Genomic DNA, 27,405 nt, shown 5'->3' with positions numbered 1-27,405 from the left:
CCCATGGGTTCGCTTTCCTTTTGCACTCGTTGGATAAGGTATTCCAGGTCCCTTTCACTTTCCGCAAGCAGGGTGGTGTCATCTGCATATCGGAGGTTGTTGACATTTCTGCCACCGATTCTAATTCGTCCAAATTGCATCGCTTCATGATCATTTCTGCGTACAGATTGAAAAGGACTGGTGATAGAATGCAGCCTTGCCATGCGCCTTTCTCAATTCCGAAGCAATCCGTGTTTCCATAAGATGTCCTGACTGTTGCTTCTTGGTTGTTGTAAAGTGACCTTATAAGCTGTTCGATATGTTCTGGGACACCCACTTGCTTCAGACACTTCCAAAGCTTGTCATGTTCGACACAATCAAATACTATTTGTAATGTACAGGGCAGTGGCTGTGTGTTTTTTTAAACATGCGAATGCGCACAATTTGCACACGCAAAAAGTATATTACAGAATGCAGTTGTGCACACAAATACACAAAGCCCAGAGTGTGCAATTATGCATACACTCATGTTAATCCGGCCTAAATCCTGGCCAAGCAACAAGCCACATCTACTTCGCTTTTACAAACTGATGTGCATTGGTGAAAATGATTTAAATTTCTGGTCATATGGTAATTAAATGCGACATTACAGATTACACATTATGGAGGAGAATTATTAACCAATGTAAGACAGTTTTGTGGTTTAAAAAATCTGCAAGTTTTAGTATCACCAACTTTGTGCAAAAAAATTGTAACTATTTGTTGTTTTGTGCTTCTTTTGCCATGGGTTAAAAGTGGGTGGGGTTCAACTGAAGAGGCGGGGCTTTATGGCATTAATCTACATCAGTTTGTAGCTTGCTTAGACTTACTTTTCTGGCACATGGATAGCCAAAAGATGCTTCAAATGTATTAGCAGGCACTTCACAAATGTTGTGCATTTTACTACAGCATACTTTGGATTAACACCTACGTATTAATCACCAGTCTAATTAAAATTTCCTCTATGTTGGACTGAAATGCACCAAATCACAAGTACAGATGTAGTAATGTTTAACTTGACACAATGTGTTAAATTGCGGCAAACAATTGACATTCAAGCACAACAAAATTAATTTTAAAACAGAACTTGAAGTTTTTTGCAACTGAACATTGATACATGTGGATCAATATCTAGAAGACAAGAAACATCACTCACCTCTCCTAGAGGCGCGGAGCAGATCCAGGCACCCCAGATGTTCCAACATTCTAACATCCTGTTTTTGTGGCATATTTGCCAAACTCAAAACTTGCTGGAAGGTTTTAATAACCATTTTTCTCTATTCCTTCACCTTGGAGAGAGATAGCCATCCACTGTAGCTAATATCTATCATGCAAAGGCTATGACCTTCTTTATATCAGCTGCTGCCTGTATCCGTTGTTCTTCACCAATCACTACCAGATATTGTTACACTCAGCCCATCTTGTACTTGCAAATATAAACTTGCATTGGAAGTTCCAGTGTCCTGCTCTGTTGGGAAGCAGGAAAGGGAAATCCCCTGGCCGAACAGATCCATCTTATGGTGGAACTAACAGCGCTGAACAGACTCCATTGACTATAATGGGGTCCATTCGCTTTCCATTCAACTGCCTAGCATTTTACTGGAAGAAAAAGCGCTGCATGCAATGCTATTAGAGATGAGCGAGCATACTCGGCCACGCCCCTTTTTCACCCGAGCGCCGCGATTTTCGAGTACTTCCATACTTGGATGAAAAGATTCGGGGGGCGCCGTGGGTGAGTGGGGGGTTGCAGCGGGGAGTGGGGGGGAGATGGAGAGAGAGAGGGCTCCCCCCTGTTCCCCGCTGCTACCCCCGCTCCGCCACGCCTCCCCCGCCCCCCGGCGCCCCCCAAATCTTTTCACCCGAGTACGGAAGTACTTGAAAATCGCGGTGCTCGATCGAGTAATTACTCGAAACGAGTACGTTCGCTCATCTCTAAATGCTGTTTCTTCTGGTATTTTGTGCCGGATCTCCAATGGAACCTCTGAACTAAGGTTCCAGTGCTGATTTGGAACCAGTTTAAGGTTGCATGTCCATGGGAGATGATCCGCCGGTGATAAATCACCGGCGGATCACTCTGTGTGAAGCTTTCTATGGCATTGCATAGCAATTCTTCGCTCACGGGATCTAAATTGCAGCATGCAGCGTGGTGAGTTTATCTATCAAATAGGCTAATTTCGGAGACCTGACAGCTCTCCCAACTCATCCCCCATGGCGGAATATAACTAGCGATATTCCGCCTCAGCTGTGGACAGGGGGCCTTACATAGCCTATTTACTCTTTAAAGGGGTTCTGACATAAAAAAAAAAAAATTGTACTCACCTTGCCTGGCCTGGCCCGATCGCCAGGCATGTCCCCTCCAGCCGGTATCTTCTTCTGTGCCTTTAAAGCAGAGCAGGAGCGGTCAAAAAGACCGCTTCCTGCTCTGGTCCGTCCGTCAGGCACTTCCGAGGTGAACGGACGGACCGCCCAGTGCTTGCTGTGGGCGGCCCGTCCGTCCTGCTGAACTCCAGAGTGCTGCACATGCGCAGTGGAGACGCAGCCCGTCCTGACTCCTGTCAGAGGGCACCTCTCCACTGCGCATGCGCGCGATCCCGGAGTGGCGCGGCTCGTGCAGACAGAAGAGGAGGAACAGCGCCTGCCGGGAGATGACCCCCCCCGATGTCAACAACAACAGAAGAACAGGTAAGTATTATCTTTTTATGCTTTAGCAGCCATTAAACCGTGGGTTCCCTGGGTCCATTAGGCAGACCAGGGAACAATGGCTGCTAAAGCATAAAAACATTACTCATGTCAGAACCCCTTTAAAAACATTGTGATTAAATGTGTTGTAATAAATGATACACCCTGCAAACTCCTTATAAGACTGTCCAAACATCGTCCACCAGCATTCCCTGTTACTTCCAAATATCACCACGCTGCCCCATTGTCTTTACTTACTAATCATTCTCTAGACATTTATGATGCTAACCCTTTACATTTAAGATAAATTAAACCCCCCCTGTCCATAAAATTGTTGCATGGTCCCCATAGCCCTAATGCATGCGTTAATCAAAATATTAAGTTCTCTGGATTTCCCATCCCTAAAAAGATGTAAATATTTTACATATCAAATTGTCCCCCAAAATGAATCTTGCTTAATCTTGTACACGTCTCATAGATTAATATTCCAAAACAAATTAGTAAATGTAAGGGCACCAGTGGATCTGAAAAACTTTTTTAACTTTGACCCCTACACTAATCACCAGATTATAGTAACGTTTTTACACTGATCTAACTCCAATTCCCGAGATGACCTCAGATGAGCCAGCCGGCTCCATGCTTTCCTATACCAAATGCCTTATCAAGTTCTCAAAGATGGGGGCCACCATTCTTGATTACCTCTAACTAGAGGGAAAAGTTCTATGGTCCTCCATTAACCAAAACTCTTGCCCTGAGCAAACCAGTCAGTGATCTGTACTGCTTATTCTTTATGGACAGACCACCTTTCTTCTGCATTGCAAGACTGCCTTAAAAACTACATTTCAGCAATAAGCTATATGGATTTACTTCTTGATACAGTAACTTAATGATCTCCTCAAATCCAACATTACACAATGGCACCCTATCATACAGATGTCATACAGCTTGCAGGGCAGTCTGGTCTTGCTGACAAACCTATGCAGTAGTACCTTCTTCTCACCACCAGGTGGCTGTGTTGAGCTCCTAAACTCCTTAGAAAAAGAAAATCCAATCTTTCTCGTTGAGTTCACCTGCTAGAGCTTCAAGCTGTGATTCCTTTTACAGCCGAGGTCTCATGAGATCCAGTATCTTAGGATACAAATAAATCAATTCAGGTTGTTCATAAGTACAGAAGAGTAATTACATTTCAGACTTAAGATACTTGACACAAACGCCTTGTTCTAAGCGCATCTTGTAGTCATTTCTAATGGTGAATCTTCAAGTCAGTAAGTTATTACCTCTAAAAGAAGAAATATGATGCTGCTACTCATGTAAAAGTCATAGGGTTTAATTGCCTGCATCGCTCTCAGCACCTACTAAAGACTCGTTATTCTCTGATTTTAGATCCTTCATGTCAATGGCTATAAAATTTGCTTTAAAGTTTTTATTACAATGAGTATTGATAACAATAGGGATGATTAACACTTTATGTCTGGATGTCAGTTAATACACTGATTTAGACAATTCTGTGTCCTACTGCTTTTACACAGCTCAGTTCTCCATTTCAAACCCAACAAGAATAAGTGTGAATTCACACGGAGCAGATTTGTTGCAAACATTTCTGTGAGTGTTCCATCGATCGGAACTGGGCTTGCAGAAAGCATGCTGCAGAAAAAACTCAATTTCCATGTATAAAACTGATCATCAGTCACGGAAATTTTTGCAACAGATTAAGTCTAAACTAATGGAATTAGCTAGGGTCACCAACAAAGCTGTCCTGGACCATATCACCCCAGAGGTGTCTCTGTAAGGCAAGATCACCAGACAGAGACTGACTTATTCTGGACATGTGAGGAGGGGGAATTTGGTGGAGATGCTACTTGGAATGGCTGGTGGTAAAAGGAAGCAGGGAAGACAGAAGACATGTTGGCTGGACAGCATCAAAAAGGACACGGGAATGGACATCATGCAATTGAACATAGCTGTAGAGAATAGAGAAGCATGGAGAGGAGCCTACAGAGTATCCAATAGTCGGACAAGATTGAACTGATAGAATTAGAATTGGAAAATAGAATTATGGAATTATTATCACATCTTATTTAGCAGAAAGACAATTTATCTTTTCTAGCAATCTTTCCAACTTTTTGAAATCCTTCTGCATTATACAGTTTGAAGTCAAGAAGACAGATCCAGAGCTATATCTATGAGTGTCCTGCTTTGAAATAACAATAGCATACTTGAGTAGGAAGGCATGGATGAGCTACATGACTGTATAGCACAGAAAATGGCTTTCAGTTTAGAGTTGTGGCCCCTGTAAGACAGAGAGTAAAACCCAATTGCAAAGTTAAAGAGTAGCATGCGAGAAGAAGACATCCACTGCGTCTCTCTAAGTCCTGTCAGACCTCTGTTATGACTGAAGTAAGGAAAGGGTACTGGAAGTTTTCATGCATAGTTGATTTGCTTGACCTTGTTTCAATGTTAAAGTCTTTTTGGCACAATTCTTTCATGGAGACCACTTCTGGCCAGACTTCTCCGAACAGTAGATGGATGTACCTGGGTCCCACTGGTTTCTGCCAGTTCTGAGCGGATGTCACTGCTGGACATCTTACAATTTCAAAGGGAAGTAAGCATGATGTGTTTTTCATCTGCTGCACTAAGTTTCCTTGGTGGACCACTGTATCTATGGTCCTCAATGTTGCCTGTTTATTTGTGCTTCTTCAAAAGAGCTTTAATAACACATCTTGAAACCCCAGTTTGCTTTGAAATCATTGCCTGTAAGTGACCTTGCTGATGCAGTATAACTACCTTGTGTCTTGTTGCTGTGCTCAGCCTTACCATGGTGTATGACCTGTGACAAGAAACTCACCTTTGTAGCAGAGTTTTGCTGTTCCTCGCCCAGTTATAAGCCTCCTACACAGCTGTTTCTGCTTCAGTTAAAAGGGTTGTCACACTTCTAGCTATTTTCAGACAACTGTGTACATTGCACAGTGACCCAGGTTGGTACTGAAGGCTGAATCCTATTAAAGTGAATGGAATTCAGCCTACAGTACCAACCTGGGCCACTGCAGAATGTACGCAGCTGTCTGAAAACAGCTAGAAGTGGGACAACAGCTTTAACCCCTTCCCGCTGCAGGGCGTAAGTTTACGTCCTGGCAGCCTGGTACTTCCCGCAACAGGGCGTAAACTTACGTCCTGGAGATAGCGCGGGATCACATAAGATCCCGCGCTATCCCGCAGCGGGAGGCGGTTGTCACTCACAGCCGGCGTCCCGCTGCAACACCGGGGGGTCATCGGAGATACGACCCCCGCTGTTAACCCCTTCCCTGCCGCGATCTAAGTAGCGCGGCTCCCTCTGTGTCTCCGTCCGGAACTCGCGATGTCATCGCGAGAGCCCGGCCTGTCACCATGGCAACAGGACGCCAGACACTGGCGTCCTGTATTGCCTATGCCTATAATCGCTGTACAGCAGTAGCTCTGCCATGCCTTATACCAGCGATCATCAGGGCAGTGGTTAAAGTCCCTCAGAGGGACACAAACAGTGTAAAAAAAACAAAGATTAAAAAAAGAATTTAAAAAAATATAAAAAAAAGATTAAAAAAAACCATTTTTTAATGCTTTTTCTCAGATTAGCATAAAAAAAGGTAAAAAAAAAATAAAATCCCACATATTTGGTATTGTCGCGTCCGTAACGATGCGTACAATAAGTTGCACATGCTTTTGACTGTGCACGGGAAAAAACGCTAAAAAAAACGCTAAAAAACTGAGGCAAAATGCTAATTTTTAGCATTTTGCCTCACTAAAAACGCAATAAAAGTGATCAAAAAAGCCGTATGTACCCCAAAATGGTACCAATAAAATCTACAGCTCGTCTTGCAAAAAATAAGCCCTCATAGAGTGCCGTACATCAAAAAATAAAAAAGTTACAGGACTTTGAATGCAGAAATTTAGAGAAAAAAAAAAGATTACCCAGAAAAAGGGTTTTTATTGCAGAAAAATGGGAAAACCTAAAAAAAATGTAAGAATTTTGGTATCGTTGTAACTGTAGCGGTCCGCAGAAAAAATGGAATGTTTCATTTATGCTGCATGAGTACCGCTGTTAAAAAAAAAAAAAAATCTATGGCAGAATTGATGCGTTTTCTCTCCCTGCTATCATTAAAAAAAAAAAAAAAGTTTTACAATATAGTCTATGTACCCAGAAGTGGCACCGATAAAAACTACAGTTCGCCACGCAAAAAACAAGCCCTCATACGGCCGCGTCGACAGAAAAATAAAAAAGTTATGACTTTTGATAAACGGAGAAGAAAATCCGCCAAAAATTGTTGCGTCCTTAAGCCCAAAATAGGCCATGTCATGAAGGGGTTAAGGACTGCGTTTCATCTTCATCCTGGAAAAATGCTTGACTGACGTCTCCTAGACTTTGAGCTCTGAAGCTTTTTTTTACAATCCAGTTTTGTTGCATCAATCTAAATAAATTAACAATGGAAATGTTTGTTTTGTTCCCCAATATGATTTAATAGACATTCTAAATGGATTTGTAGGGGAGGTTATTAAATGTTGCCTGACTTTAAATAACTAGTCCCATAGAAATACCCATGTCAGCTATTATGAATGTAACAATAATATACAAGTAGCAAATCTATATAATACATCATAGTGCGGTCATTCCTTACATGTTCTCCATTTCTGGAGCTTGCCAAGGACACTTTCCCTTAAGAGTAATGTGTTTTGTTGTTAAGAATGAATATACGGCACCAAGTAATCTCACCTGTGATTACCAAGATTTGAATGCAAGGAATGCATCACTCTAATATAGCAAAATAAAGTATATGTATTAAGGCAATGGGCCATTAGATTGGTGATTCATGTTCACCTGTCCTCTGTGACTCCAAATAAAAAATGAGTCATTCTATCCATACATTCACTTAATGGTTTTTCCTTGATTTTTCTTTTTTTATTTTGCACTTTAATTGGATTTTCTGACTTACGCTGTCGGTTGAGAGCAAAAAATTCTCAGTGACCTATTAATTAAGTTTGTAAATGTGTCATCAGGGCACAGGTTATTATTTATCGCAAATATGCAGAGAAAACAGTTCTCAGTTCAATGCGCACTGGACAAGTAAGTCTGTGCATGATGTAATAAGAATTAAATATAATTGGGGTCTGCTTGTACTCATGTACCACTCTCTAAGGCAAGGGTGGCTACATCAGCATTATGGTTGCTTTCAAAGGGCCGATTGTAATTGTAAGACTGTATTTTAAAGGATATATTAAAAAGGGGAGAACAGACGGACTAGACCAAAGTTCTAGTCGAAAAAAAATTGGGGCACAAGTCGCCCAACACAGACAAGACTATAAACTGTCAGAGAAAAGGAAAATGTATGGGAGTTAGCAGAACCTGGTGAAAGCTTCTCCAAAAATTCCTAAGGGCAGCAGTATAAGACAACGTCCTCTCTGAACCATACAACAGGCTCATAAGATATAGAAAGGTGGGCTGGAACTGACTTTCCTCTGCAGAAAGGTAGGGAGGACCAGCCAGCATGTACAAGCCACCTCACGGTCTGATCCCCGACAAGTAGCGCTGCACTGCAGAATAGGCTCAGCAGGAGAAGCAGAGAGGAAAGTGCAGACCAAAGGCTCTGGGGGCTGCAGTAACAGCCACAGCGCTCAGTTTGTATGCACCCGACGTTGCAGTGTAGGACCAAGATGGCAGCTGCAATCCGGGTATCGAATGGCAGGCCACAAACAAATCCACAGTGCACTAGAGGTTTTTCCTGGCACAGTTCAGGGCCCTCCAATCTAGAAGAGGATCTTCTGCATCTGGACCTTGTGGGCCACATTAAAGGATGTGGTTGGTCGAATTCAGGCTGTGGGCCTAGAATTTGACACATGCTCTAAGACTTTGGCCATGACATAGGTAGTCTCCTATTATCTTTGAGTACTGCATTTGCAACAGTCTGTTGTTAATAGCATTTATCTTCTTGTCTTATTTGGTTTAATCCAGAAACCCAGTTCTATGTAGTATTGCTCATGTTGGCTTCCAACTCACAGCCGAAGATCACGGTGTAGGCCTGTGACATCACAAGCTAATGGAAGTCAATGCAGATGCTATTTGCAAGTTTCTGTGACCAATGAAAACAAGAATTCCGGTGAGTTTGGATTTCTTGCAATCTGCAACACAACTGCATTGACTTCCATTAGTATACATTGTTGAAGACCTACACTGCAATCTCTGGCTATGCGACTTGTGACACCGTGTAGTTCTAGCCTAAATGTTGAGAGGACAGCCATGTTAATTGTACGATTTATCTATAGCTCAACCTTAAGACCCTTTTACATGGGCCAGTGATCAGGTTGGAATGTTGGTTTTTCAATCGACTTATGTCGAGAATCGGGTGAAGAACAAGCAAATGCTTGTTCATTGGCTGATCTTTTATATATAAAGGGCCTCATTTATCGAAACTGTCTAACAGTCAAACTGTGTTAGCCAAAGCAACCAATCAAAGTGCAGCTTTCAATTTACCTCAGCAGTTTCAGAAATTAAAGCTGAGCTGTGATTAGTTGCTGTGGGCAACAATGACAGTTTTACACACAAGAGAATAGAACCCGTTGATTTCAATGGGTTCAGTCACATTTCTGCTTCTAACGTGCATATTTCAGTCACACACAAAAAAAAAATTGTAAATGCTCTATTTTTCTGAGCATTTGCACACCAATAGAAAGTTCCCATAGAAGTCAACGGGAAGAGGGGGGGTCGCAAAAGTGTGCGCAATATGCAAGGAGATGCATGAAGTACTGTGTAATTGCACAGGAAAAAGAACACATCTGAAACTCATTAAGACTAATTAGCCATTTCAATCTGTGCTTTTTTGTTTGCCACATGCAAATGAACATGACTTGTGGATGCAAAAAATACAGTAAAATACGCCAATGCGCACGCAAAAATCTTCGTTCATCCTGCAATAATGTAGCATAAATCCAGCCTAAGTGTTTTTACCTGTTTGTCTAATAAAGTTTATCTTTTTGTGCACATTTTGACATTTTTGCACACTTCTTTTCTTGTGCTTAAGTTGATAGGTTACCAATTTTGGAAAGCTGGACAACCCCTTTAACAACTTTCCAATGACCAATTACGTAATTGAATGTTCACATTCACTGACCACAAACACAGATCTTGACAGCGGTGTCGAATTGAAACACAAAGTATATTGCAAAGTTCCATAACCCTGTTTAAAAGGCTCTTAAAGTGCTGATGGAAATAAACGACGGCACACGTTATAAAGTGTTTACGGTGTGCTTTCGGTAGGCAGCAACGTCTACTGTGTTGGCGCCCCGCTGGCATTGCTGTAGTTAGAAAAAGCATTTCAGGAAAAAAAGATGCATTATTGAATACATGCAAATGCTAACATTACGGTCCTACAAAACACACAGGGATATTTCTTCCTCTGGGCATCTGCAGGGCTACAGCAATGCTTCATTATTTTCCTGTTGCATGGGTATAGGCTAATCTTTAAAAAAATGTAGCCCTTTGGAAAAATCCAATTTTGATGATGTGCATGTATAGTGCACAATTTTACCGCATTAGGGTGAAGTAGACTTTTTGCCATCTGGTAAATACGTAACTGACAGATGCAAAAGAAGGAATACATTTTCTAACTGCCCTAAAAGAATAATAGAAGTGATTTAACTAGATAGAAACTCTTAGCGCTGCGCGGAGCATGTGTCCCTTATCCCTCTCTTCCGTATCGGAGCCACAAATCAAGGCAGAACTACCTGTCTCAGGCAGTTAATTTTCGGCACTTTTCTCCTTCGCACAGGTGGGTCTGCGTATATATTTTACTCATAGAACTTCGGAGATTTTGGCAGTTGTGCACCTGTCCCCATGAAATGAAATTGCTAAAGATAAACCTTTCTTTACATTTATTGTAGTAAAATAGAAATCTGACATGATTGGAATATGTAATTGAAACAGTTGGAGTTAAATGGTATTCTTAATGTCGAAAAAGAAAATGCAGCTGTGGTTTGTGTCTTGTAAGAACCTCTATCTAAGATTAAGAAGGCAATTCCTTCTAGGATAAGGTGGAGAATATTTATGCATTGCTAGATGTTTAGCAGTGTAATACACAATAAAGAGTACTGATGTTTTGCCGTGCCAGGAAATGATTTACGCTTCTTTGTATCATTTTTTTTTTGCAGTTGGGTAAAGTGTATTGAATCTAAAATCGCACAACTAACCTTTAATGCATACTAATCAGAAGTGTGAATTTACTATGTGGTTGCAGTGTACAGGCCACAATGATATCACAACATCAGCCCCGGCCCATGTGATTGCGCCTTTGACGCATACACCTGTCATTCGGCACTGAGTGTCAATGACTGCCTTCCAGCTATCACTGCAGAAGGTCCCTGAAGTGTCAACTCTTGCAAATCCCTCAGAAGGTTCAGTGAATGATGTGCCCTTCTTCACAACCCTGCTGCAATGCCTCCTGTAGCGTAGGGACTAGAGATGAGCGAACGTACTCGTTACGAGTACTTGCGCACCCGAGCACCGCCATTTTCGAGTACAGCGGTACTCGCGCGTAAAGATTCGGGGGGCGCCGTGGCGGCACGGGGGGTAGCAGTGGGGAGTGGGGGGGAGAGGGAGAGAGAGAGGGCTCCCCCCTGTTCCCCGCTGCTACCCCCCGCACCGCCGCGCCTCTCCCCGCCCCCCGGCGCCCCCCGAATCTTTACGCCCGAGTACTGAAGTACTCGAAAATGGCGGTACTCGGGTGCGTAAGTACTCATTACGAGTACGTTCGCTCATCTCTAGTAGGGACTGATTGGCTGACAGGGAGGTGTTTCCCCTAGCCGACCAATCGGCTGTAATAGAAGAATATTTATTTCAGGCCCTCCTCTACATGGGCGCTGGTTATTGTCCTGTCTGAGGTGTTTGGTGAGGCAGCGGACTACTGTCAGTTAAGTACTGGTGTTCACTTATTCTGTGTGGGACTTAGGGAATTCTACCTTGAACTGTGTTTTAAATACATTAATATTTGTATCTGCATTTAATATCAATGGACCAATATATATATTCATATAATATACGATAATAATATAATGATCATTATGCCTTGGTCTGACATGTTGGTGATGTCTGTGAAGGTCTCCATACTTGCGCCCTGCAGGAACGTAACAGGTTTGTCCAAAGGCATAACTTGAAGATTCTGGGCCCCAATGCAAAATCTATAACAGGGCCCCCAACTATGATGCTTCATTCATAGTACTGGACTCCCTACATGGGGAAGAGATACTTTATGGGCCTCTAAGGTTCCTGGGCCCGGGTGCAAATGCATCCCATGCATCCCCTATAATTACGCCCCTGGGTTTGGCTCTAGTGATCCATATATAAGCCTATGACAAGTCTGTTATCTGAATACTACCAATTATGAGTGATATCAATCCAGATGAGCAGTGGCAGGACTACTTGGTTGCCCTATGAGAGTGGTAGCAGAATGCTATTCACTGTTTATGGCAACCAATCTCTATCGATGAACGGAATATCAGATGAATGCCATGCAATGCTTACCTAATGCCTACAAATCACATACTATCCCACCCCCCATGCTGTATACTATAGTCTTTCTTGCCTCATCTCAAAGATTCTCAGAGTTAGGGGTTGACACTGGAAATATTCTATTATGACATCATCTCTGCAACAAGTAGTCTAATCTTCTAAGCAGAGAGGTAAGTGCAGGGGATGCAGAGGGTGCAATGGCACCTGAACCCAGGAGCCCTAGAAGGCTCATAAAGTCTCTCTTCCCCATATTGCATATAAATATTATCAATGAAGCTTTATAGTTGGAGGCCCAGTTCCAGATTTTCCACTGGGGCTTAGCGGCTTCAAGTTACGCCTCTGCTTCTAAGAATTATTACGTCGCTCCCACATGGATGTATTATCAGGAGTGCAATTTCCCCACGCACGACATGCAATGCGAATAGCCCATTGATTTGTTTTGGGCCACTCATACCAGTATTTTTTTCACATGAGTGTTACTCAAAAATGAAAAAATCACAGCATGCTGTATCTTGACATATATTACTCGTGCATACATGCCAAGATAGTGCATGGGGCTTGGCGGCACGCAGCAAGTATGCATGCCATTGAGAAATTCATGTGTGGCATGCCGGCTCACATGATTGTGTGAGCTTGGTCTTAGGCGAACTTTAAAGACTCCACCACACAGACATCAACATAGTCAGCAACAATATTTATAGGTGTTTTCAGCTGTTCTGTTGAGAGCAATAAAGGAGACCTTGTGAATGATTACGGGAGCAGAATCTCCTGTGAACCACATAGCGATAAATACAATCGCAATAACCTGTACAAGACCCTTCCAGCTTAAAAGACATTAATCACAGATCGATAATTTGGAGCCTCTGGTGTAGATTTGAACATGCCTTTAATTGTATCTAGTACTCAACAAATAACAGAACAAGCGGGGTACAGGTCTTCAGGCTGTGAATGTAAATATTAGTGTGCTCATTCACTGACAGCAAACAAATGTCTCAAAAATGGTGAGAAATTGAACATACACTCATTGTCAACAAAACAATCTGGCCCCTAGAAGTTTTTGTTTTGCTGTAAAACTCAGCATGCAGTTCCATATCAGGCAGATATATAAATGATTAGAGTTATGGTGTGATTAGATGAACGGTCTAGGAAAATGAAGAAGCTTGGCAGCATCAAACGGTGCAAATAACAGTATCCTGTTTATTCTCCCATAATGCACAAACAAGCTACATTTCGACAGGTGTGGTATTTTTCAAGTATATTCCTTTACTTATTAGATGAACGGTCTTGTTACCTGAGGCCCTAAAAGTGGCTCTCAGAGGCTCCTTGTGTGTAGTGACTAGAGATGAGCGAGCATACTCGCTAAGGGCAATTGCTCGAGCGAGCATTGCCCTTAGTGAGTACCTGCCTGCTCGAGACAAAAGGTTCGGGTGCCAGCGTGGGGGAGCGGTGAGTAGCGGCAGTCAGCAGGGGGAGAGAGGGAGAGAGAGATCTCCCCTCCGTTCCTCCCCGCTCTCCCCCGCAGCTCCCTGCCCGCCGCCGGCACATGAACCTTTTCTCTCGAGCAGGCAGGTACTCGCTAAGGGCAATGCTCGCTCGAGCAATTGCCCTTAGCGAGTATGCTCGCTCACCACTAGTAGTGACCTCTTCTGCTTGTGTAGAGCTTGTTGACCACTAGACGTCTCTACGATGGAATGAAGTGACTTTGTCTAGTTAACAGTCTTAAAATAGGGGGGGGGGGGGGAATTTTGGAATGCAAGGAGCTTGATGGCCCCTCTGACCAGACTATTAGAAGGTGATGGGACCAGTGGATGTGTGAGGGCACACAAGACGATTGGGCTCAGGACACCCTCGACAGACCACCAGTAGAGCGGATCGTCTGATTGTCCGACAAGCATGAGCAGCTCCAACTGTTTCATTGTCCATCATCCAGAGACAGGTGGTGCCATTGCTACACTCCTGTGTCAGTTGGAATCATTTTCAGATGTTTGGCTGAAAGACATTTGATCTATTGGTGCCCATTACATGTTCTACCTTTGATACCCACCATCGCCTTCTTTGTAGTGGTGTCCTGAACAACAAAACTGGACTGCTATGCAGTAGTGGTAGTGGTACGAAGGACAATGACTGCTCAGTGACATGTTCAGGACATTCTGCAGCCACATGTGTTGTCCATGGCAGTACTTCAAAGAGGCATTTTTTAGTAAGATAGGGATCAGCCACACACACAAGTGTGCCACATGAATGCCTCCACAACATTGCTACAGATGTGAGCAAAGCTGTATGCCTTAATGCCCGCCCATATCACATCTTGCATCCAAGCTAAAGGCGGCCTAACAGGGTAATATATCCTCCAATCCCCCCATATCACATCACATGTATCTAAGCTAGAAGTGGCCCGATAGGGTACTAGAGCCTACATGCCCACCATTATCACATCTTTTATCCAAGCTAAAGACTGCCCAATAGAGTACTAGAGTCTCAATGCCAACCCATATCATATCTTGTATCCAATCTAAAGGCAGTTCAATGGACTATTAGAGCCTCAATGCCTCCGTACCACATCTTGTGGATACAAGATGTGATACGGGGGATAGCTATGTAATAAGCTATATATAAGCTATAGGTGGCTCAACAGGGTACTAGAGTCTCTTGCCTGCCCATATCACATCTTGTATCCAAGCAAGAGACTACCTAACAGGGTACTAGAGCAACCATGCCTACCTGTATCACATCTTGTATCCAAACTAGAGGCAGCCCAACGGGGTACTAGAGACTCTATGCCCACCTGTATCACATCTTGTATCCAAGCTAGAGGCAGCACAACAGGGTACTAGAGACTCCATGCCACTCCTATCACATCTTGTATACAAGCTAGAGGCAGTACAACAGGGCACTAGAGCCTTCCTGTATGGAATAGCCCAGCGTACTGCACCATTTTGGCCAGGATCTCATGTCAGATCTGTGCCGTAGATTCTGAACAGAGCTGAAGTGAGAAGAGTATCCAAGAGCTGTACACGACTAAATGGATAGAATTGGAATTAGGTTGCTTATTATCTCTTCAGTTTGACTCAGTAAGAACTTTATATGGTGGTCTGTGCAGGTCCACATTAGACTAAATAGGACCCTAGATAAAACGTTTAGTGGAGCCCAATAGCTTATCAGTCATCATGATAATAGTGCAGCCCACCTGGCACACATAATGAAGAATACTACATATGTATGTTTGTACCTTACTTGTCATCACTGAGGCATACAATGGTGTACAGTAGTTCAATCTGATCTCTCATTGATATCAAGTAGGTTCACTACTAGACACCTAAATGCATTCAATATTTTATGAGAAAAGAGACCACTGTAAGTATAAATGATATAATTGACCAGATGACATTAAAACTAACACAATTTAAACCACCTCCATCCCAGCTTATTTTGCTCTGATTGAGCCAATATATTATGCATCACTCACAAAGCACTCTGCTAGATACAGTATGAAGTTTCCAAGAAGTAAAGGTTCTGCACTTCTGTTTTCTTATTACAATAAAGCTTATTTCCCAATAAGCTAAATTAACAAATGTATATTAGGCCTTGCTACAAAGTACAGAGCACAGTTAGCCCTGCTGGAACATGCTGTATATTCATTTGGCATCATTACATACAATGCGATGGAGCTATAATCACGAAGACTATATTAACAGAGTATGGTAAGAGTGCAGACAAGCACAGCACTGTGTAATTACTGGAGGCACAGAACAAGTACTGCAGGCGTCCTAGACCGAGCTCTGACTTCTATTAGCATAGAAAACAGATGCTCAAGAAGGGTACTTTACACGTAGCGATAAATTGTTCACCCGAGCGAGTGACTGAACGATTGGTATTTAACCCCTTAGTGGCTTCCCTATTGCCTTTTTACCTCCTTGCTTTGTGGGCTTTAATCCTCAGGGACGTAAAAACATGCATCCCCTGAGGATTAAAGTCCAGTGGGCTGAGGACGTGACAGTGCCATGCTGTCGATTCCTGGAGGTAGACGACAACCTGGATCTGTCATGGGGGGCCACGGGAAGCTCCATCCCCTGACAATGCGATCGGCGCAATAAAGTAAATAAAAAGTGAAAAAAAGTAGGAGTTTCAGTTCCCCTCACAGAGTGCATTCATGAGGAGGGCTGAAACTACTCACCTCCGTCCTCCGCATTGTCCCGTGATGATCTGGCCTGAGAATTAACTTCGGCTGACTTCTGCGCATGTGCGCCAAAGGTAAAATGACGATGCTTGCGCAGAAGACCAGGTTGTCACGTGACATTTGAAATCTCCTTCTTCCCAGCTACTGAAGGTAACCGGGAAGCAGGAGATGTCACCAGGGACCGTGGTGACCGGTCCCCGGGCCCATGATCGCTGCTATCCAATGGATAACGGCGGTCACGGAAAAGGTAAAAAAAGGATCGGATCCATGAGGAGAGGTGAAAACACTCACCCACGTTCTCCGCGATGTCCCGCGGCAGTATGGTCCTTTCAGGACCTTATGTTGCCTTTGAACTCCACGTTAATCTCATTATAATGCTCCTATTGAAATCAATGGGGCTTCGCTGATATGCGCTGGATTGTGGTGCTGGACATCACTTTCCACGGCCGCGATTTTCGAGCACTGGCTGCTCTATCTTTGGCTGTTTAGCGCATCTCATCACCCATCACCATGATAAGATGCACTAAAACACGCTGTTGCCAAAAGCGAGAGTGAAATTACAGTGCTTTGCAGTGTTTGTGTGTGAGAGGACCCTTAGACTAGGTTTACACATGATGAACCCAACCTCACCGCATTCATGACCCTGATATGAAAGCAATGCTGTGTTACTGTAGTGGTAAAAGTTTACAGGGGATTGTTCCCATCATGGGTTACTCCCTGGGAGCACCGCTTACAATTAATCTTCTTCATTAGTAACAACGATCGTCATTAAAGAACATTTCACGAATGTGGAACAATGTTGTATTCCATGTAAAATAAAGGCCAGGTTGGTCATGTAGCTAAAAACATATTTACCAATTGTCAAATCAAAATTGATGCATGAAATCCCAACCAAAAGTAAATCTCACGTCCTTTCTTGGTCAAATATTTATTGCTAATTAACTTTATAATATATGTCGTTAGCGGTCAGCTCCATTTTTCTGTTAAAGAGACCCAGATCCCTGCATAGACAAAGTTAAAGAACAGCAACCGCCACCTTAATCACCACCAATATGCCTTTTGCAGTGTTCACTAAGTATCCTTATTCTAGGATGTGGCCTTTTTACATATAAGAATTCGCATGGGCGTCCCTTGCCACAACAAGTGTGGGTGCTCAGCTGTCTAATGACAGCTGGGCTTCTAATCTAAAGCCTGGTTTACACTGGTCAAAAAACTGGGCCCAGTTCACTAGGCCTAGTTACTGGGATCAGTACTTGACTTGCTGTCACATTTTCATGCTGGTAATTACACTAGTCAAGCACTGGGCCTAGTGGACTAGGCCAAGTAGCTCCATAAAAAAGGACCTTTCCTCTACTGCTATTCCACTCGCCTCTGCACTGTTCTGTCTGTTTACACAGAGAGACAGCAAGGTGAATTCACAGTAGAGTGGAGAAGAAGAGGGCAAGTGGGCAAGAAACCTCTAATTAAGCTCGGGACTTGATTGCGTCTTTTCTTCATTCACGCAATTTTATGACACGTGCTGGCGACCGTAAAAACGCATACGCTCCTATGAATGAAGCCCAAAGAAATACAACTCAGTCCTCATGCATCTACAGATGATGCAGAAAGTTAGCACAATCGCATTAAACTTTGCTACAAGTTATCTTACGCCGTTACTTACTGACTGAGGAGTGCATATAGATGCATCTTCCTCTCACCATGCAGGTAGCTGACTACCACACTATGTGTGGGAGTTTACACCAAGCATCCACCCCCCTCATTATCAGGAGGCAGTGTGAGTGGGTGTTTTATCGGTGCCCTCACAGGTGTTATTGGCTCCTCCATTTGGTAGTCAGCTACCTGCATGGTGAGAGGAGGATGCATCTATATGCACTCCTCAGTCAGTAAGTAACGGCCATTTTCTGTGATTGTTTTAATTCTTGATTACCCCTTCTGTGATGCATTTATATTAGTGTAGGGACCCACTACAACGCGAGGAACCGTGAAGTGGTTAGTGGGCTCATGTATCTTGGCCAACATCCAACCAATGCCTTGCATTTATTATCTATCATTCACATGCAGTGTGGCTTTAAGACTCCAGGGGGAGCCCAGGGTGTCAGTACCAATTTGGTTCACCGATGGAAATGCAGGGCAACCCGCCGAATTATCATGGCGTCATTAATAGGTTACTGGTCTGAATGGTGAACTACATATATCAGAATGGTCTGGCACCCTGTATCCACTATGTGTGGGAGTGTACACCAAGCATCCACCCCCCTCATTATCAGGAGGCAGTGTGAGTGGTAGTTTTATCGGTGCCCTCACAGGTGTTATTGGCTCCTCCATTTGGTAGTCAGCTACCTCCATGGTGAGAGGAGGATGCATCTATATGCACTCCTCAGTCAGTAAGTAACGGCCATTTTCTGTGATTGTTTTTAATTCTTGATTTCCCCTTCTGTGATGCAAGTTATCTTACGCCATTGAAAAGTTATTGTTATCTTAACACTACAAAAGCCATTGTAAAGCAACTGAAAGGGAAATATACTGCGACATAGCAAATTATCTTAATGTGTTAAAGTAAAGTTAAATTCTCTAAATCTATAGATTAATGGAGAAAATAAAAAAGTTATGGTCCTTAGAACATAACTGTGAGGAAATAAAAAATAGCTCAGTAATTTAGGAGCAAAATAGACTGATTATTGAGAGGTTAACCTTTTACCAATCCACTGTCTGACGTCTAAAGACATTCTGATTGAAGGCTGTACAGCTCCGATGTCGGAAGACGTCCGGCAGGGTACTCTTACTGTATATTACTGGCCGCTCTGTTGTCAGGGGCCTCTCCAGCATGTCATATACCGCAGTACTGGCTCTAGCCAGCAGATGGCGCCATTGTATAATGGCAGAAAGAGAAAACCCCCTAGGAAACACTGAATCCAAAATTGGATTGCAAAGGGTTAAAGGCGTTTTCTAGGCAACCCCAGCTGTCAGTGACGGGATACACCAGGTTGGAAGCGGAAGTCGCTGTTCTGATCCCTGTGTATTGGCCAGCACTTGTAATTGCAAGCACAGCTCTTGTTGAAGTCAGTGAGAGCTATGCCTGCAATTACAAGCATTGGCCACTATACAGAGGTCGGAGCAGCGACTTCCATTCCAACCCAGATGTATCCCGGCACTGACAGCCGGTGCCAGGAAAATCCCTTTAAGTTCAATATATAAAGAATATTCAGGAAGTTTTTAAAGCTCCACCTAGGGTTAGCAGCAAGCAGCCAAAATGTTCTTGTTTAACGCTTATGTCTAAGGGGATTTGGAGCTCTGTATCAGGCAGGGCAGAAAAGCTTTAAGATAACTCTAGATTTTGGCACAAATTGGGAAAAAAACAAGTTTGTGCAGTAGATGCCACGAAACGCAGTTATAGTAACACCTGAATTGCTGCAGTTAGATGGTCAAAAACTCCTCTGCAAATCAAGAATGTGAAATATCTGTTCATTAGTTTTATTAAATTTACTTTCGCAAGATAAAACACTTTCTTTTACAATGGATAGTCTTATAGGAAACGATAGGAGAAGATCATTGTTGATAAAGCTTGAGCTAAATGATGACAGCTCACTAGTGCTCATTATAAAGTAGCTGCATTTCTAATGAGGATGAGAATGCTCGTTTACATAAAATATCACCTTACCTCCACCGTATATTATTCTATGCATATGGAATGAGGCCATTACTTTCAACTTTTACTGGGTTGTCAGTGTTTATCATCACTAATATTCCACCACTGAGTTTTTTAGGTTTTTTATTATGCATATTGCTTGCATTTCATGACTGTTATTGCATGTTGCTACCGTTAGCTGTGTATTTCCAATATTTCCAAGAATCTTAAAGACACTGGTTGCTTACCACATACAGAGCAAGACTAGTAGGAAACCATATTTGTATTTCTCTAGAATCTTTCGTACACTTTATTGGAGCTTGGTACATATAAACTACATATAATGAAGCTGTATGTAATCATAATAACCATAACTTTTTATGATACAAGAAACACATTTAATGCAAATGAATATATAATTAGCAAGCTGTTGTATATTGGTGTATGAACAAACAAGATCATTTTAACAATTAGTTTCACCAAAGTCTGGCTGTAAAACTTTATGTAATATAGATAGATAGATAGATAGATAGATAGATAGATAGATAGATAGATAGATAGATAGATAGATAGATAGATAGATAGATAGATAGATAGATAGATAGATAGAGATATGAAATGGATAGAGAGAGAGATATGAAATGGATAGATAGGTATTAGATAGATAGATATTAGATAGATAGATAGATAGATAGATAGATAGATAGATAGATAGATAGATAGATAGATAGATAGATAGATAGATAGATAGATAGATCGCATATATGGCATGTATAGGGTGTCCCAATAAATGTTGTGAATTGTGGCAAATAGTGAGGTAGCTTCACCGTATTGCTGGTGCCATCTAGCTGTCAAATTCAAGTAGTTTAGTCCTGGAATACCACCCTCGGTGAAAATTCACCTGGTCAAACATTCGACCTGGTGCCATCAGAGGGCTATTAATTTCTTGTCTTTTATTACAACAAACCAGTGTTGTGCTCTTCGATGTATGATGAGATACTTCCTAATTGTTGTACAACTACTTTTAAAAATAAAATTATAATCTTCGTAGATTTTTTATTGTTTTCAGTGTCAAAAAGAAGAGTTGGGGAAAATTCCCACTGGATTTTTTTTTAACGTCTGTCCGGGAATAGTATTGCAGAGTTAAAGCACTATTTTGTCTGCTGGATGATGGGCTTGTTTCCTTCCCACCTGGAATCCAATCCAATTCCCCTGCTGCCTATTTAAACCAACACCTCCGATGGAAAGGTGTCAGTTATAGTCTTAGGACCTGCCTGATTCTTGCTGCTAGTTTCTGCTTTTCATTGTCCTCTATCATCTACCAGTTCACTTTGTTCCTCCAGCCCCAGACATTGGTTGGTAGCTACTCCTCTGACACATTCTGCTGGGATTTGGGGTTGCCATTTTTGGGGCGGTTGCTCCGCTGTCGGGTGGATTGGTCAGTATCGTGACAAGCAGAAAACAATGCTGCACATAAACACAGAGTTATGCGATCTAATAGTTTGTGGCGAATATGAACAAACTACAAGAAGGTCACAGCAAGTTCATAGAAAAATACCCAAATCCTCTAGAGAAGCATCCCTATGCTGATCTGTCCTGTTTTTGGCTATCTGAGCTGAGATTTGCATAGCTGTATAGGATATAGATGATGCTTATAGTTTGTAGAACTATTGCTAGGTCCTTACCCCATAGACCATTAGATGAAAATAACAAAAGGAGGACATAATAGAGTGTCCAGCCCAAATGGTAGGCTGGAGAGCAAAATCCAGGCTGGAGACTCTATTACTCTATAACTCCTTGATTAGAAACTTAGGGCGCTTCGACTCAGAACAACCTGTCAGAACAACAGATGCCCAACTGGTTGTTCCAGCGATAGTGTGCTTTTACACAGGAACGATCATCGCTAGTGAATAGAGGATGAGTGTCTGGGATTGTACCAGCCACCCATCTCAATTCACAGTAAGCAGGACATCATTCACAGATGCGCAACTCCCTGTTGACACAGGCCGATCCCTTATTCAATTTTGTGTGCATGCAGAGACTAAACGACGAACGAAAAGTGAACAAATTCTCATTCATCATTCAATGAGCATGCATTTACACTAAGCGATAATGGTTCAGATTCCTGATGAATGTAGGAGTCTGAATGATTTATCAGCCCATGTAAAAAAGCCTTTGAGTTATGATACTGCCTTCTCTCTGTCCGTTCTTCAGCTAGTGTGTAGATTAGAAAGAAAAGGGAAAGGGAAGTGGAGTAAGGGTAGTTTCATACCTGGGTCGGAATCTTCAAATGGATGTTCCATCGCACATATAGCTAAACATACCGGAAGAAATAGCGCTGCATACAGCACTCTTCCTTCCATCCAAAATCCGGCAGCTGGGTGGAAAGTGGACGGACCCCATTTTAGTCAATGGAGTCCGCACGGCGCAGTTCGGTTCTGTCCAGAGATGGAACCATTCGGCTGCGGGGATTCCCTTTACCTGCTCCGTTCCCGGCGCAGGAAATGAATCCCCAGCACATACATGAAAGCATTCTGACACATAACTTCAGGACTAGTCTAGATAAGGTTTGTTTGTAGTATGTTTCCATGGAGACACATAGTTCTGTAAGGGAGCTGTAGACACGCAACAGTATAATTTCTATGAAAAAAGGGAAAGATAGCATTTCATGAAAATATCCATCCTGTAATTGCTCACCCTTATATGTAGCCTAATTCTTGTAGAAGGAGGCATCTCATTCGAAAAATGGTATGCCTAAAATGTTATCATCTGAAGTATATTAGTGCAAAACTATAGCAAAAACTGCAGATATGACAATGTGTGATGATGTGTGCTTTCCTCCGGCGGAGGCCTCAGGCAATTTTAGGCTTTGCTTTATGCATGGTCTCTCTTTTTAATTCTGTAGCCAGCTTAGAGTTAAAATTCTCCATGTCTAACAGTTTGCTGTGCTAATGTGATATGTTACTGTACTGTCACCGGAGAACATCCATATGTAGCGGCTGAATAATAGATGAACCAGAACCTCATCAGAAATGAGTACACTTGCACAATGGAGGTTTGTTATGCCTAAGAGATGGCACAGTTGATTGTTTTGTAAATGAAGACTGCAGTTATTTTGTATCTATATTATTCTGAATCACCTCATTTAAAAAGTTGACTTTGGGGAAAGTGGAGCTCATTTCTTACTAAGACATTTCTTCATCTGATCTACCAGTACATTGTGTAGTCTTCACTGCATTGCAGCATACGACTGTTAGAAGCGATAGGCTTGTGACGGTCGCATTCGGTGTACCTGGCTTATCCATAAAACGTATTGGGGGACATTTATGATGAAATTGACAGATTATATAAAGACGTGAAATACTCACAATGAGAATGCAGGACATTTATGTGGTGGGGGGTACAGCCACCAGGCATCCTGGAGCTATTGTAAGTCTTCATTGTCTGCTAAGTAAAATAGGATCATTTTAAAAAAAGACTTATTGGTAGACAAAAATGGTATGATTTATGATATTACTCATTAGTGTATCTTCAATAACTTCTAACTGTCACCAGCCTCTGTGTCTACATATATTATATTTATTAGTATTGGATTAATAGGGATTGCAAATGAGCTTTCTCTGGTTATTACAATTAGAGATGAGCGAGCGCACTCGCTAAGCCAAGTTACTCGAGTGAGTAGTACCTTGTGTGAGTACCTGCCCGCTTGTCTCTAAAGATTCGGGTGCCGACGGAGGAGAGCAGTGAGTTGCGGGAGTGAGCAGGGAGGAGCAGAGGAGCGGGGGGGAGAGAGTGAGAGAGAGATCTCCCCCCGTTCCTCCCCGCTCTCCCCTGCTGCTCCCCACCGGCACCCGAATCTTTAGAGACGAGCGGGCAGGTACTCTCATAAGGCACTACTCGCTCGAGTAGTTTGCCTTAGCGAGAACGCTCGCTCATCTCTAATTATAATGTAATTTGTGAGTATATCATCACACTCCTGCATTACTTTTTTGTAGTAGAGGCCCCACAAACTAAAGTATAAGGGCTCCATAAAGCCACATTAATCAATAATCCAATATAAGTGTGACATAGGTTTCCTTTAAAGGGCAGCACCATTTTTATATAGAAGAAACTAGTACAAATTAAGGACAGCAGCACATGAACGTACCTCGCTTATGCAGAAGGAGGCTGGTGAAGAAATGCAGGCTCAGAAACAAGGGTCTGGATCCATGACCTATATAAACACATGTAGATGCTTCAGAGAAGAGCCACATACAGGGTTCCAATAGCACGATACTCACAGGTTTAAAAGGGCTTCATCTTTATTCATTGCACACATAGCATAAGCTTGACTTTATATAGAATGGGTAATCTTTTTAAATTACTTTTTGTACATTATAATATCCGTGAACAGTCCAAAAATAGTGTCAGTTGTTACATAAATTCAGTCATTTCTGTTTAACTTCTTTTTCCTATTTGCACCCCAGGAGCATTCTTTTTCTATTTTCTTAGTTGAGTTCAGATAATAATATACATATATTCACTGTCAAAAAAATCCCTGCCCTAGAAGTTGCCCGATGAAATAAAACTTTCTCTGTGATTGTAACACTTATATAAGTAAGTGACTACAATATCAGAGCAAAAGGATAGTTTATTGTGGGAAACTGACCCGTTGTAGGGAGGCTCTAGTACTCTGTTGTACCGCCTCTAGCTTGGATACAAGATGTGATATGGGCGGACATGGAGGCTCTAGTACCCTGTTGTACCGCCTCTAGCTTAGATACAAAAGGTGATACTGATGGGCATGAAGGCACTAGTTCCCTGTTGTACCACCTCTAGCATGGATACAAGATGTGATACGGAGGGGCATGCAAGTTCTAGTACCCTGTTGTGCTGCCTATAGTTCAGATACAAGATGTGATACAGGTGGGCATGGAGGTTCCAGTACCATGTTGGGTCACCTCTAGCTTGGATACAAGATGTGGTACGGGTGCGCATAGAGGTTTCAGTACCCTGTTGTGCCGCCTCTAGCTTAGATATAAGATGTGATACAGGTGCGCATGAAGGCTCTAGTACCCTATTGGCCCGCGTCTAGCTTGGATACAAGATGTGATATGGGTGGGCATGGAATCTCTAGTACCCTGTTGTGCCACCTCTAGCTTGGATGCAAGATGCGATATAGGTGGGCATGGAGGCTTTAGTAACTGTTGTGCCACCTCTAGCTTGGATACAATATGTAATGCGGGTGGGCATAGGGGCTCTAGTTCCCTGTGTGGCCGCCTCTAGCTTGGATTCAAGGTGTGATACAGGCGTGTATGGAGGTTCTAGTACCCTGTTGTGCTGCCTATAGCTTAGATACCAGATATGATACTTGCAGGCATGGAGGCTCTTGTATCATGTTGGGCCTCCTCTAGGTTGGATTAAAGATGTGATACAGATGGGCATGGAGGCTCTAGTACCCTGTAAGGCTGCCTCTAGCTTGGATACAATATGTGATATCGGCAGTCATGGAGGCTCTAGTACCCTGTTGTACTGCCTCTATCTTGGATACAAGATGTGATACAGGCGGGCATGGAGGCTCTAGTACCCTGTTGTATCACCTCAAGCTTGGATACAAGATATGATACAGACAGGCATGTAGCCTCTAGTACTCTGTTGAGCTGCCTCTAGCTTGCATACAAGATGTGATAAAGACAGGCATATAAGCTCTAGTACTCTGGTGGGCTGGCACTAGCTTGGATACAAGATGTGGTACGGGTGGTCATGGAGGATCTAGTACCTTGTTGGGCCACCTCTAGCTTGGATACAAGATGTGATATGGGTGGGCATGGAGGCTCTAGTACCCTGTGTTGCCACCTCTAGCTCGGATGCAAGATGTCATACGGGCAGGCATGGTGGTTCTAGTACCCTGTTGGGCCACCTTAAGTTTGGATGCAAGATGTGATACGGGTGGCCATGGAGGCTCCAGTACCCTTTTGTACCACCTCTAGCATGGATACAGGATGTGATACGAGTGGGCATGAAAGTACCTTGTGTGGCCGCCTCTAGCTTGGATACAAGATGTGATACAAGCGGGCATGGAGGCTTTAATACAAAAAGATTCCTCATAAAGCTAAAAAAACAGAAAAAGAAGTTATGGTCAAATCCCCACAATCTACAAGGCAAAGCAGATAAGTACTATGTGTGTTGCGGCGCACTGGCCACAAAAAGACATTAGAGCAGGGGTGTTGTCACAAAATTAGCCTGGTCCAAGTGACTGCAAGTTTGGCACTGGGCACTGATAAGTGCCTACTTTCTGTTACTACATAAAGCCCTTGAGGTGTAGTCTATTGAAAATACATCAGTGGTATTCAGTGTGTAATGTGCCCTCAACCCCACCACAATATCTCCTGTGGTGTATGGACTGATTGGCTGACAGGGAGGTGTTTTCCCTAGCCAACCAATCAACCATAATGAAAATGTATTTATTCTGGGCCCGCCTCTATATAGATGCTGGTTATTTTCTTGCCTAACGTGTTGGGTGAGGCAATTGTTATCTGCAGCTAAATACCACTGATGGAACGTTTACTGCGGGGCATATTCACCTTTGCCTAACTCTGTTATATAGATTACTTCTACATCTGCTCTATAGTCTTCCCTACCCTCCATCTAGGGACAGACTTGGTCTCTTAGGCTTGATACATGGAGTGCCCATATCGGGGCAATCACCACGCTTTAAGGCAGGGTCCAACACGCCAAAGTTGGTTAGGGATAGCGTTGCAACTCCTGCATTTTGTTGACATTTTCTTACCCCTTTTTGTGTTTCCTGTCCGTTGGTGTTTAAAATGTGATTGTTCTCAGTCCATTAGGTAAACAGAGAAAAGTTTGGTACCATGTCTCATTTTGCTCTACTGGCTGACACGGTACCAAACTTTTTTAGTGTGTTAAGACATGTCTATATTTTGCTCTTGTGGACAAGAGTAACATCTTGGAGAGACATATCCGTGACATCTATGAGGGGCGCCATGTTTATGCCCACACAAACATAGTGTGTTTCAGCAATAAGGAAATGTCAGCTTTTTGTGTGTGTGCTTCAGTGACTAGTGTAAAAACTGGATTGCTGTCCAGTCTCTTTAACCCCTTAAAGGGCTTGTCCCGCGCCGAAACGGGTTTTTTTTTTTTCAACAGCCCCCCCGTTCGGCGCGAGACAAACCCGATGCAGGGACTTAAAAAAAAAACGCACAGCGCTTACCTGAATCCCCGCGCTCCGGTGACTTCTTACTTACCGGTTGAAGATGGCCGCCGGGATCTTCTCCCTCGGTGGACCGCAGGGCTTCTGTGCGGTCCATTGCCGATTCCAGCCTCCTGATTGGCTGGAATCGGCACGTGACGGGGCGGAGCTACCAGGAGCCGCTCTCC

The sequence above is a fragment of the Eleutherodactylus coqui genome, chromosome 4 (assembly GCF_035609145.1).
Source record: "Eleutherodactylus coqui strain aEleCoq1 chromosome 4, aEleCoq1.hap1, whole genome shotgun sequence".
Classification (NCBI taxonomy): Eukaryota; Metazoa; Chordata; class Amphibia; order Anura; family Eleutherodactylidae; genus Eleutherodactylus; species Eleutherodactylus coqui.
Note: the sequence above shows the minus strand (reverse complement) of the source record.